This window comes from Triticum aestivum, chromosome 5A (genome assembly GCF_018294505.1).
Source record: "Triticum aestivum cultivar Chinese Spring chromosome 5A, IWGSC CS RefSeq v2.1, whole genome shotgun sequence".
NCBI lineage: Eukaryota > Viridiplantae > Streptophyta > Magnoliopsida > Poales > Poaceae > Triticum > Triticum aestivum.
This window is the reverse complement of record NC_057806.1, coordinates 123,085,699-123,097,916: the sequence shown is the minus strand read 5'-3', so window position 1 is coordinate 123,097,916 and position 12,218 is coordinate 123,085,699. Positions and strand designations below refer to the sequence as shown.

Here is a 12,218-nt window from a genome sequence, read left to right as displayed (position 1 = left end):
CTATCGGGAGGGGAGAAATGCCCCCTCCCCCCCTCCCCCGCCGCCTACACTTACTGGGCTTTGCCCGCTGACGTCGAAGGGGGTGGAAGGCAAGAAGGTGGAGGGAAGCGACAAAAGCTGGGGTTCACACCCTGCGCACACTATCGGGCGAGATGAGTTTTATTCTTTTTCTTTTTTTTTGGCAGTAGTAACGTTTTTCTAACCCGAACACATTTTTTTTCAGTAGTAAAAAAACACACATTTGTTTTCGCCATCAAAAAAAGAAGAGAAAAGACACGCCATCACCTGGACCGTTGCAACTCCCGTCCCGAGTACCCTAATTGGAAATTTCCCTGTCCGTCCCCAATTCGAGACGGAAATCTCCCGTTCCGCTCCCGATTCGAGATGGACGAGCCGCCGCCGACCTCCTCCTGCCCACCCCCGCCCCCGCTCCCGCTCCGGATCCAGCCCCAAACCCCCAGCCCACCAACTCCACTTTCCTTCTATATCCGCCGCCACGCCACGCCACGCACGCCACCTCGACGAAGCCGTGTCCGGCAAGGACAAGCCTCCGGCTGCCGCAACCGCCTCTGCCCTGGCTATAAAGGCACGCCCTTTGGCCGTCCGCTCCTCCTCTCTTCGCCCAGGCCATGCCTCTCGCCTCGATTCGTCCTCGACTCCTGCCTCTCCTCCTCCCGCGTCTGGTTTCATCTTGCTCCTCATCGCTCGACTCGTCCGTTTAGACTGGAAAGAATTGCTCGTCCTCGATTCGTCTGTTTTGAAGCGCGTCTAATTTGATTGACTTTGCTCGTCCTCGGTTCATCTGTTTAGATAGAAATCGCGTCTGGTTTCATTTTGCTCGTCCTTGCTGTCGCCCGTTTAGCATCGCTTCCGAGTTGATTTTACTCGTCCCGCCGTCGCCAGTTTAGAGTCGCGTGTGCTCGTCCTCGCCGCCGCCCGTTTAGAATCGCTTCCGAATTGATTTTGCTCGTCCTCGCCGTCGTCAGTTTAGAGTTGCGTGTGATTTGATTCTGCTCGTCCACCCCGTCGTCCGTTTAGATCAGAATCGCGTCTGTTTTGATTTTCTTGTCCTCGCTGTCGGCAATTTAGATAGAATCCGCGTCTTGATTTGATTCTGCTCGATCTCATCCTAGTCCATTTGGAATCGCGACTGATTTGATTCTGCTCGATCCCCTGTGTTGCTGCTGGGTTCTTTGCACTGATGCTCTCGCGTGTTCTTCGTGCCGTCTCATCGGGGGTATCCGTGGAGGAAGCGAGCGGTCGGTCGGTCGGTCGGTTTGGGTCGTTTGGTTTGCGAACTAACAAGTCTGTTTGTGAAACTTCTGCGTGCGCTTCTGTTTTCTGAGAGACGCTCACGTTCCTGTGTTTCGTGTTCGGGTCGGGCCCTTGTTCGCGTCTGCTTTTGAAATTGGAACTGCTGTTTATCGTGCTCGTTCAGATCGGTTCCTCTGTTCCGTTACCTGCGCTGTTCGTCAGTTACATTCATATGTCAAACGCATGCACCCTTTGATACTGCTTGATGGATGTTCAGATCTCAAATGCTGCGTTGTTTAGATCGGTTATTTTGATTGAAATTGGGTTGTTGGCCCTCTGTCGATTCTTATTCTACTTGATGGATGTTCAGGGTGTTACTATGTTGTTTTCAATTGCTTACTTGTCATGCTTTGCTCATGTTCCCATATATGGTGATGTGTATTCAGGGGTGCAAACCATTTAGGTAGAAAGTTTTACAAGAGTGCAAACCATGTGGCCTTCCTTTCTTCCTCATGTTGCTATTTCCATTTAACTGCTCATCATACGAGTACTAGATGAGGTGCTGCTAGTTAGTCCCCCTTAGACATTGTTCTAGATAAAAGAGCATAACTCCAGAATTTTGTCATTACACACCTGGGCATATAATTCTGCTGTGAGCATAACTCCAGAATTTATTTATCTGTGAAAGCTTGTTCATCACATGTTTTTTGTCAATGCTGCTAACTTTATAGCTTTCTGAAATTACTTCGGTCTTGCATGTATGCTTTCTGTTTGTGCCCCTATCTAAGTCTGTTTCTTGTGTGCAAGCGCTCCATTATGTGTGTGTCACTGTGTGTGGCTTGATGGTGAATATGTGTGGCTTGACTCTGTGTGTGTGTGTGTGGCTTGATGGTGAATATGTGTGGCTTGACTCTGTGTGTGTGTGTGGCTTGACTGTGTGTGGCTTGATGGTGAATTTGTGTGTGGCTTGACTGTGTGTGTGACTCTGTGAATATTGCATTTGCTTGATGGTGTGGCTTGTATCCTTTGTTGAATGATTGGTTTGTATAACTTGTGTTTTATATTGTTGTGGCACGATTGATTGCTGTTTGTTGAATGCGAACTCGTATCTTGACGAATAATCATGTATGCTAACTTGTATTGGTAGTTCCTGATCACCTATTACTTGTTTAGTGTAGACTGACTATTCTTTTTTCTGAACTTTTTTGTGATTATGTCTTCACATTGCACTGCTCGATCCATATCGACATCCCACGCTGTCTGATGAGGATAAAGATGTAAGGAACTCCTCCCAAGAATCTCTCCTGCTCTTTGTATTAACTTGACGACTAGGCTTTACATATTAAAAAAATATTTTTTTCGTGAAACTGGAGCTCCTTGCTGTAACCCATTATATGACTTTATGAGCATGCACCACTTTCAGGTTATGAGAAAAATAGGGTGCCCCAACCAAGATTGACTTCCTCTCTCTTTATTATACAAGGCATGCAGAAGATGTGTGGCAAGTAAGTAACTCATTATGTCAGATATTTAGAGTGTACTACTTCACAGTGCCATCTTTCCCAACAGATTGAATTTTTTTTATATTGATATTGGGTTGACTAGTATCACATGTTTGTTTGCATTTCATACTTTGGAAAAATGTTCCTAATGTTGATAGAATATTTTTTCCTGCAATAGGCATGGGAGTTCCTCTCAAAGTTAGGTGATCTTAGCCAAACTCTGATTTTGCCAAAATTGAGAATGTGGAGGTAATTTCAAGATATTCCTTCAACATTCCTGAGCAACTTGAATTTGTTTACCACCTATTGACTCCTTATTCCTTGCTTGAACCATTTTGATGAGATCCCGGAAGAAGCAGATGGTATAATTCTGTCAAGAGGAAACTTTGGAATTGATCTTCCACCTGAAAAGGTTGGTTATCTCAACCTTCGCAATGCATCATCTCTTAACGTGTCGTCCTAGTAGTGAAAAAATTAGAGAGAATCACCCCAATGCATTGTTTCTTAAGGGTTGTATCTAAATGATGTTGCATTGTGGAGAAAATTAAAGAATAGGAAAACAGGGAGTGCAAGAAAACGAGCTAAGAGCCGTATCTATATAAACATACAGCTCCACTCTCGTTCTTTCTTAATTATTACGGTGCCACATCAGCATTTTGACTATGCCATCTTTCTAAGAGAAGCATTGTGAGTGCCCTTGGCAGTTGAAGGCATTTTGCTTGATTAACATGTATTTTTCCCATTTCCATGAAGCTTAGTGATGATTCATATTGAGCACTACTTTGTTCGTTCTTTAGGTGTTCTTATTTCAGAAGTCTGCTCTGCACAAGTGCAACATGGCTGGAAAGCCTGCTGTTGTTACTCATGTTGTGGACAGTATGCCGGACAACCTAAGGCCTGCTCGCGCGGAGGCAACTGATGTGGCAAACGCGGTGCTGGACGGTTAGTTTTTGCCTCTTGCAGATATCTTATACTTTGGTGATCCTGTAAGTTTTTGCCTCTTGCAGAATCCAATGAAAGTTCTGATTCCGAAAGCTCTGACTCCGAGGTATTCATTTCCCTACCAATTTCGAAGTGGAAGCTTCATCATTTAATAGCATTTTAATTATCTTTTTGCCTGATTTCACCATGTTTCACTTCGTTTTCAGAAGCCAGCTACCGAAGTGAAGAATTCTGCAGGTTGCTACTGCACAAAAGAAAAACCTGGAATTGGACGGCTCTGACAGCGATTCTGATGATTCATCAGATGAGGTAAGAATCATATTTCTAGCAATGCATGTCTATGTGAGATCATTACAAAAGCATAAAACATATCTCTTGCACTTACCATTCCCCTGATCTTGTCGTTTAATTCTGTGGAGTTTGCAGGATATGGCCACTAAAGAACCAGTAGCCAAGAAAGTGGTAGAATCCAGTGAAAGTTCTGATTCTGACTCTGAGGAGGTATCAGTCTAATAGTTATATGAAAACTAAGGCTTCAGTGTGATACTAACCTTTTCAATATATTTCCAGGATACCACTGCTAAACCAGTTAAGAAAAATAAAGAATCTAGTGATAGCTCAGATTCTGACTCAGATTCAGATTCTGAAGAAGTAAGTTCTCTGTTGTACTTGTTTACTCTTGGTAACTTCTCTTGTGTGATATTTGTATTTCTTAAACATTGTTTTGTTTCTAGCAAATCTTTTGTCTATGCCATATTTCTAATGCGGTTCCTTTCTATGTCCAGGATACCACTGCTAAAACAGTTTCTGTATAGAAAGAAGAATCTAGTGGTAGCTCAGATAATGACTCGGATTCCGATTCTGATGAAGTAAGAGTTCTGTTACTTGCTTACTCCTGGTCACTTTTTTGTTGTGCAATGTTTAAAATTCCTTCCAATGTTTTGCAGCCAGCAAAATCTACTATTCCTGCTAAGAGGCTTCTGACAACAGAGAAAAAGAGTGAACATGTACGCATTATTTTTAAAATTTTATTTTCTTGAAAGCATTGTCTTCTGTGATATTTGTTGTACATTAATTGATCTTGTTGTAATTCAATATTTGCAGTCCAAGGATGATTCTGATGATAGTTCTGATGAGAGTGATGAAGAGCCTGCACTAAAGAAGCCTAAGGAATTTTTGGTGTTTGCTTTTTCATCTAAAGATTTTGGTCTCTAAGGTTGCCAAGAAAGAAATCAGTGGTGATGATGACAATTCTGAAGAGAGCTCAAGAAGTGATGATGAAAATGATCAATCGGTGTCAATGTGAAAGTCCAAGCAGAACGAAGTATGGTTTGAGTATATTTATGCTGTTGTAATTTTTCCACTTATGTTTGATGGTAATCAGCCTCTAACCAGCTTCCTAATTTCGGGAACGAAGATCTGAATCACCCTCACCCCTCTAGAGAAATCAGTTTACTCATTCAAGTTCTGGAAATTCCTTATAGCTTTCTGAGTTTACTTCGGTCTTGCATGTGTTAGCTTTTTATTTGTGCCCCTTTCTTTGTCTGTTTCTTGTGTGCAAGCGTTCCATTCTGTGTGTGTGTGACTGTGTGTGGCTTGACTCTGTGTGTCTGGCTTGACTCTGTGTGTGTGTGTGGCTTGACTGTATCTGTGTGACTGTGTGGCTTGATTGTTTGTGTGCTTGACTATCTCTATGTGTGTTTGTGTGACTCTGTGTGAATATTGCATTTGCTTGATGGTGTGGTTTGTATGCTTTGTTGAATGATTGGTTGTGTGTAACTAGTGTTTTATATTGTTAGGGCCTAACACTGCCTTTGCCGGTCCCAAGCCCGGATGTGAAAATGTGGAGGGAGCTGCAGTTACCTCCTTTGTATTGTTTGCATTATGAGTATCGATAGAAATTACAGAGTCTAGGTTACTGTCCTAATCGAATAGTGAATCACATAATTTGTTTGCATGTGATTCCTTTCTGAAGTTGTATGAGGTCAGTGTTTTTCTTATACGATACCACAGGGAAGCGAGTAACTAAGAATCTAGGCCTATAAGGGTTTGATTTTTCTCCCTTTCTGATTTTTTTACGGTGCCTTGTCAGCATGACGTGTATGGTGCTTTGGTTTTACTTTTGTGCGTGATCTTTTTAGGTGGAGAGGTCTGACGTACGACACGTTTTGGATTTGTTTTGGAGTCCACCGCTTTGACCGTCTTCTGACGCTTTGACTGTTTCCATCGTAGGTGACATGTGCTTTCTGATTTTGACTGTTTCTCCTTGTTTGCCATGTATCATGTTTGCATATCAGTTTGTTTGGACCGATTTTTCTGGGCTCTTCTTGTGGTACGGGTGTGTTCCTTTCTTTTTTCTTCTGCTGCCTAAAGTCCTTAATGGCGTTAGATCTTCTGGTCGATCTGTTCCAAGTCACTCTGAATATATTCCTTATGCTACTTCTGGCGGTGGATCTTCTGGTCGATCTGTTCTAAGCGCCGCTCAATATGTTCCTGGTATGTCTTTTGACCGCTCTGATTCAGTTTTAACCAATAATAAATAATCCAATAGCACGTTACACAATTGATACCATTCGACTTGTATACAGAAGTACTTCTTTGTTACTGTAGTTATGATTGTTAACTTGTAACCATCAGCAAAATATTACGCAAGAAATATAGATTCGACGTTTAAACTTGAACAGCCAATCTTTGTCCTACTTTTGATACCTTAAGCTCACAACATCTCTGGAATCGCCAAAATTTCCTCATGTGGACATTTTTTTTGTCTATATGTTGAGCAACCACATTGTCTGTTGTGCCCCATGATAAGCTACTTTGTTGGACCCTACTAGAGAAATAAGTGCCCATTGTACTTGTATGCATGAGTGCATTTTCCTGGCATGGGTTCTTGATGTGCACCCTTCTCCAAATTGCCTTGGTTATATGCAATGCTGGTAATCCATAATATGACTCTTTCTATTTCAGGCATGGGTTCTTGATGTGCACCCTTCTCCAAATTGCCTTGGTTATATGCAATGCTGGTAATCCATAATATGACTCTTTCTATTTCAGGACCTAGGGAGCTCACTGGTGCTGTTGATTTAAGAAGTCAGTACAAATTGCAGCCGCACCATGATTTCTTTTGCAAGAGGCCTTTGCCACTTGCAATCTCAGATACACATTACCTTCACAATGTTGTGGGGGACACTGACATTCGGAAAGGAGAAGGAATGAAGCTAGATCAACTCGTTCAGAATACTTAAGGGATAAGCCTGCTTATATTCAGCCCTTTGATATGGAAACACTGGGGCAAGCATTTCAGCTTCGAGAAACTGCTCCAGTAGATTTACCCTTTGTAAGATCATTTTTGCCATCCCACTTGCTTTATGTTGTTATTGCATTTTCCTATCACTTAACAATTAAACCAATCGACAGGCATACCTACTATTTCGGGCAAACCAAAAAGTGAGTCCAAGGACAAAGCCAAAAAACATAAAAAGCAAAGACAAAGATAAAGACAGGGAGCATAAGAAGCACAAACATCGACATAAGGATCGGTCTAAGGACAGACAAGGACAAGGATAAGAAAAAGGATAAGAAGCATCATGAGAAGGTTGCTGTATTTTCTTTATGTTTAAACCTAAAGTATCTCCAAGTCTTACTCATCACTTAGCCATACTTTATATGTCCGCAAATTGTTCAGAAGAGGAAGCATGAGGGGACAGAGGACTCGGCAGACGTGCATAAGCACAAAAAAAGCAAGGTGATATACAATCATTATTTGCTTCCTGGTACAACAAATTTCCTTGCAGCAAATTTTTGTTGGTCTGTTAACATGACTTATCTATGACAGCATAAGAGTTCCAAAATCGATGAGATGGGTAATGCACTTAGTTAGCTACAGTTTTCTTCTTACTTCTACTGTCAACCAGTGTCATATTCTGTTAGAAGGAGGCTCAAAAGGTTTCCGTCACCAGACCCGCTGCAGATCAATTGGTACGCGCTTCTTGAACTTCTATTTGCTGTTGGGTAGATGCATAAATGCTTTTCTTAATTCTGTCTTTCAGTGAAACATGAATTGAAATGTTTCAGATTTAAGCTGCATAGTGAGCTTGTGTTTTTAGGTCAACCTAAGAGTTTATTTTATTGTTTGGAGCCTAAATGATGAATATTTTAACATTTGGCGAATTATTTATTAGCCATTCAAGTGAATAAGATCTGCCTTTTGCCTGACTTTGCCAATATTAGTCTGGTTTGATTTTGTCTGCATCTGTACAATATGTGATGTTAGGCATGGTTGCCCGGACATTACTTTATGTCCACCATCAGTTTTGGACCTGGGCCAGTTTCATTTTGTCAGTCTCACTTGACTTGAGAAGTACAGTTAGATATTTCCTTTGATTGGCATCTCTAGTGGTATTAATATATCAGTCATGATGGGCCTGCTGACTTTCTTTACTATATACTATATGGCATGATCTGGTTAGGTCTGACTTACATCATATAAATTCATAATGTAGTCACTAGTCGTTTACTGTTTTCAGTTTACGTTGCACTTTGACCATAAGATATGGCGATTAATTGGAGCACAATGACTTAAAAAAAACCACTCGCAGTTTACTCAATGATGTTTCTTTTGAAATCATCGTATGCCATTTGCAACTCTTTAATGATCTGCACCCTCTATAACCTTCACAATTATTGCTTGATTTATTTTTTCTATTGTGTGTGCTTTTGCGTTGTGTTCATATTATTGTATGTTTTATGTGGCTAGTTTTGGATCCTACTGAAGCGCGCCGGCGTCGGCATGATATTCGACATGGGAAGCGTCCTATTTATTAACCACGTTCCATTGGCTGGAGTCAAGGAAATTCTCAAGCATAAAATGGCATCTTCTTACTCGGCGTGCTTTTAAAGGAGAAGTTGGTATTGAATTTATGGATCTGTATAGCTACCTGATCCCGGTATATGAAATTGAGCCTCTTGAGAAATTACTGATGTGATGCTGCAGACAAAATTGTCCAATACTTGTGGTATGAAGGGGACACACGTTACGTCTTCCCAATTGTATAAGGCCTGCTGATTCAGAACCACCTCCACATTACTTGTTTATAAGTGGTGCCAAGGTATAAATAATTTGCAGGACATATGGGACACTAGCGATGGGCTTCTTCTTAAGGTCTAATTATTAGTGTAGTGCATATTACACTATTAATCTGCCCTATTGTGATTCACTTGCATGCAAAAATCTGCTCCTAATGATTTATTTCAGTACGAATAGTACCATGTCCAAGTTAATGGGTTTAAAGCTAAGTACTAGTATTGTGGCAGACTTTAAATGCATAGTAATATTTGGACAACTTTTGTAAATCAAAGTGAACTAATTTAATCATGATAGAAAGGTTGGGCTGTTAGACTGAGTGGAGGTTAGTGCCTGGTGGCTTTGAGAAACTAAATAATTTACCTACTACCATCTATTTTTTTAATGTTTATATAGTAATTTATGAAGAACAGTGATTTCATAATGGTGAGAGAAATGGCATGGCTATGTGTCAATTTTTTTCCAGATTTGTCACTGAAGCAACCTGGATATCATTTACTTGAGACTTTAGTGCTTGTCATACTGTATTATTGTACTGGCAAATCTCCTAGTTCCTGTAATCATTTTTATCGAGCAGTGTCTTTTTTCATCTTTACACATGTTCACTTCTTTCGGATCTGATGGAAACATAGGATGCTAGTTACTGAAAAGTTAATCCTTTTTGTTCCTGTGCATATTCAACTTGGATATTAACATGGCCCTCATTTCAAATCGATGTACTGGACTTGAATCATTTGCAGGATGAAGTCGAAGCAGCATGGATGGCAGCAATCAACAAGGAAATTAAACGTGTGTTGACAGAAGTTCTTCTGAAGGTTTGTCATTGCATGGACTTATTTTGCTAGGTTTAGCAAGTTCAGTAAGACTGCCATTTCTTACTTTTGTCATTCCAGGTTACGGATGATCTTTTTAATGAGATCGCAACCAAAGTTATGAATGAAGATGATTCATCAGCTGAACGTGAGTGAATTATACTAAAACTTAATGTAAATATGTAAATTACATTGCTGATTATCGCCTCTGTGTTGTAGCAAATGAGACCACTGGTGTCTCTAGCTCAAAGGAGCTTGGTCTGGGAGAATCAAAAGTGAAGACCACAGCTAAAGTTGTAGTCCTTGCTAAGCCAAACAATGTTAGCTCTACTCGTTCTGATGGTACTGGGCTAAGTTCTCCTAAAGGTGTTCTTCTTGGTCTTGCTAGTTATGATTCAGATGACGGGGCGATGGTGATGGTAAGGGTTTAATTCTAAATTTATCATCTGAAATTAAAAGTTGGTGCAGCTCATCCTAAAGAAAGTAAGTCCTTGAAAAACACAAAGCGGACATTGTTTCCCAGCCTTAACTTTCTGAGTTTACTTCGGTCTTACATGTTTTAGCTTTCTGTTTTTGCTCCTATAACTATGTCTGTTTCTTTCCATTTCTTGTGTGCACGCGCTCCATTGTGTTTGTGACTGTTTGTGTGATGTGCCCCTATCTATGTCTATTTCTTGTGTGCAAGTGCTACATTGTGTGTGTGTGATGTGCCCCTATCTATGTCTGTTTCTTGTGTGCAATGCTACATTGTGTGTGTGTGTGTGTGACTCTGTGTGTGATGTGCCCCTATCTATGTCTGTTTCTTTGTCTGTTTCTTGTGTGCAAGCGCTTGATTGTGTGTGTGCTTGTGTGACTGTGTGTGTATTGAATTTGCTTGATGGTGTGGCCTGTATGCTTTGTTGAATGATTGGTGTTGTATAACTTGTGGTTTGTATTGTTGTGGTTTAACACTGCCTTTGCCGGTCCCAAGCCCGGATGCGAAAATGTGGAGGGAGCTGCAATTACCTCCTTTGTATTATTTTCCTTAGAAGTGTGGATAGAAATTACTGTCCTAATTGAATAGTGAATCTTCACATAATGTCGTAGCATGTGATTCAAGCTCTGAAATGCTATGAAAAATCTAGCAAGTATAATTGTCGTTAGAATGTGTCCCATCTCCTAAATTAGTTGCGCTGGTTTCTTAAATCTTGCTAGCACCAATGTTCTATTCTTATTCACTTTTTTCTAAAAATCAGTCCTCTGTTTTTTTATTTGGCTTTAGGTTGAATTTTTGTGGCTATCTGATCCTGCACGTCACAGGTGTCCCTCATTTGTCCATCACTCACGAGTGCATGTTGGGTTTACTTGTTGAGCTTTTTATTCAGATTGTGGTCGACCTCTCCTTGTTTGGATGTGGGGGTCTTCTTTGCAGTTATGTGTCATTTCTAGAGGGGTTGACCTACCGAGAGAGTCTGTCACACCCTGATTTTCATGTCACAACACTTAAGCTAATAAATCATGATAAAATATCTTTGCTTGATTTGATTTTTGTGTGTTGGTTGCAAGTGTTCTAAAAATCAAGTAAATCCTCCAACTCTTATACTCTTTCTCCTTGATCCAAAACCTTGCCCAATGATCATGCCATGTGTGCAGGACATAAAAATAATTTCTTGCAAAAATATTTTGGCCAAAAAGTATTTTCTAAATTAGGTTTTCCAAAAACCCCTGAATTGAGACTTGAACTACAAGTACTTAATTAAGAGTGTGAAAAATCTTTAAAAAATTATATTTGACTCCTATTAGATATAGGACACCCAGAAATCACAAAAATATAATTTTATAAGTTATTTTCTATTTTATTTAAAGGCTTTTTCTTAAGGCCAGAAATGGTCTTTAATAGGTTAAAATTATTTTTAATGTTTCAAAATATTTGAGAAAAATCAGGGGAACTTAGTGGACATATATTTTGCATATATACAAGAGTTTCAACACATGGTCATGTTCAAAATATTGGGCAAAACCCTCCAAAACCATTTCTGTCCATTTCAAGTATTTGAAATATTTACACAAGAAATATTTTCAAATAAATCCAGAAAAAATTCTAGCAAGTCACAGATGCATAATAGGATGACCTTGCAGAGTTTAAGCTCAATCCAAATTGTTTTGGATCACAAAGGTGCCACAAAACCCTCTCTGTCCAGATTCAAGTTCGAACAACTTTACATTGCCAACCTTTTCCAATTGGCCCCAAACCTTGTGGTCATGCTCACAACCCCAAATGATGACACTACACCAAGTGGTGCATCAAGGGGAATGTTTTTGCGTGACTAGATCTTGGAAAATCCATTTTTATTGATTTCTAGAGTTTACAAAAGTTGCATTGGCAACTTTTCCCAAATGAGCTCAAATTTGGTGGAACACCCTATTTCTATATTCCATTCCATCCTGTTAAGTCTCATGTTAAATGTAATTAATTTTCTAGCTCAAACCACCATCAAACACCTTCTGACAGAATTTAAAATTCCAAGTTTCAGCCCCTTGCACTAATCTCCTTGAGCCACAATCTTTACCACAGCATGTCCTAGAACCCCTCTACCACTGAGTTAAGTAGTCATGCATTACAATAGGAACCCCTAATTCTCTTGC

General features: G+C 40.2%; 1 long non-coding RNA gene and 1 pseudogene across 1 annotated transcript; both read left to right on the top strand.

Annotated features, from left to right (window-relative positions):
* Positions 1 to 435: 435 nt before the first annotated feature.
* Positions 436 to 10,216, top strand: LOC123102588 (nucleolin 2-like; annotated as a pseudogene).
* Positions 5,524 to 8,021, top strand: LOC123102589 (uncharacterized). Its single transcript, XR_006449063.1, has 5 exons — positions 5,524 to 6,194; positions 6,753 to 7,035; positions 7,116 to 7,293; positions 7,384 to 7,443; positions 7,534 to 8,021. It is a non-coding gene; the product is annotated as an uncharacterized lncRNA (long non-coding RNA).
* Positions 10,217 to 12,218: the final 2,002 nt, after the last annotated feature.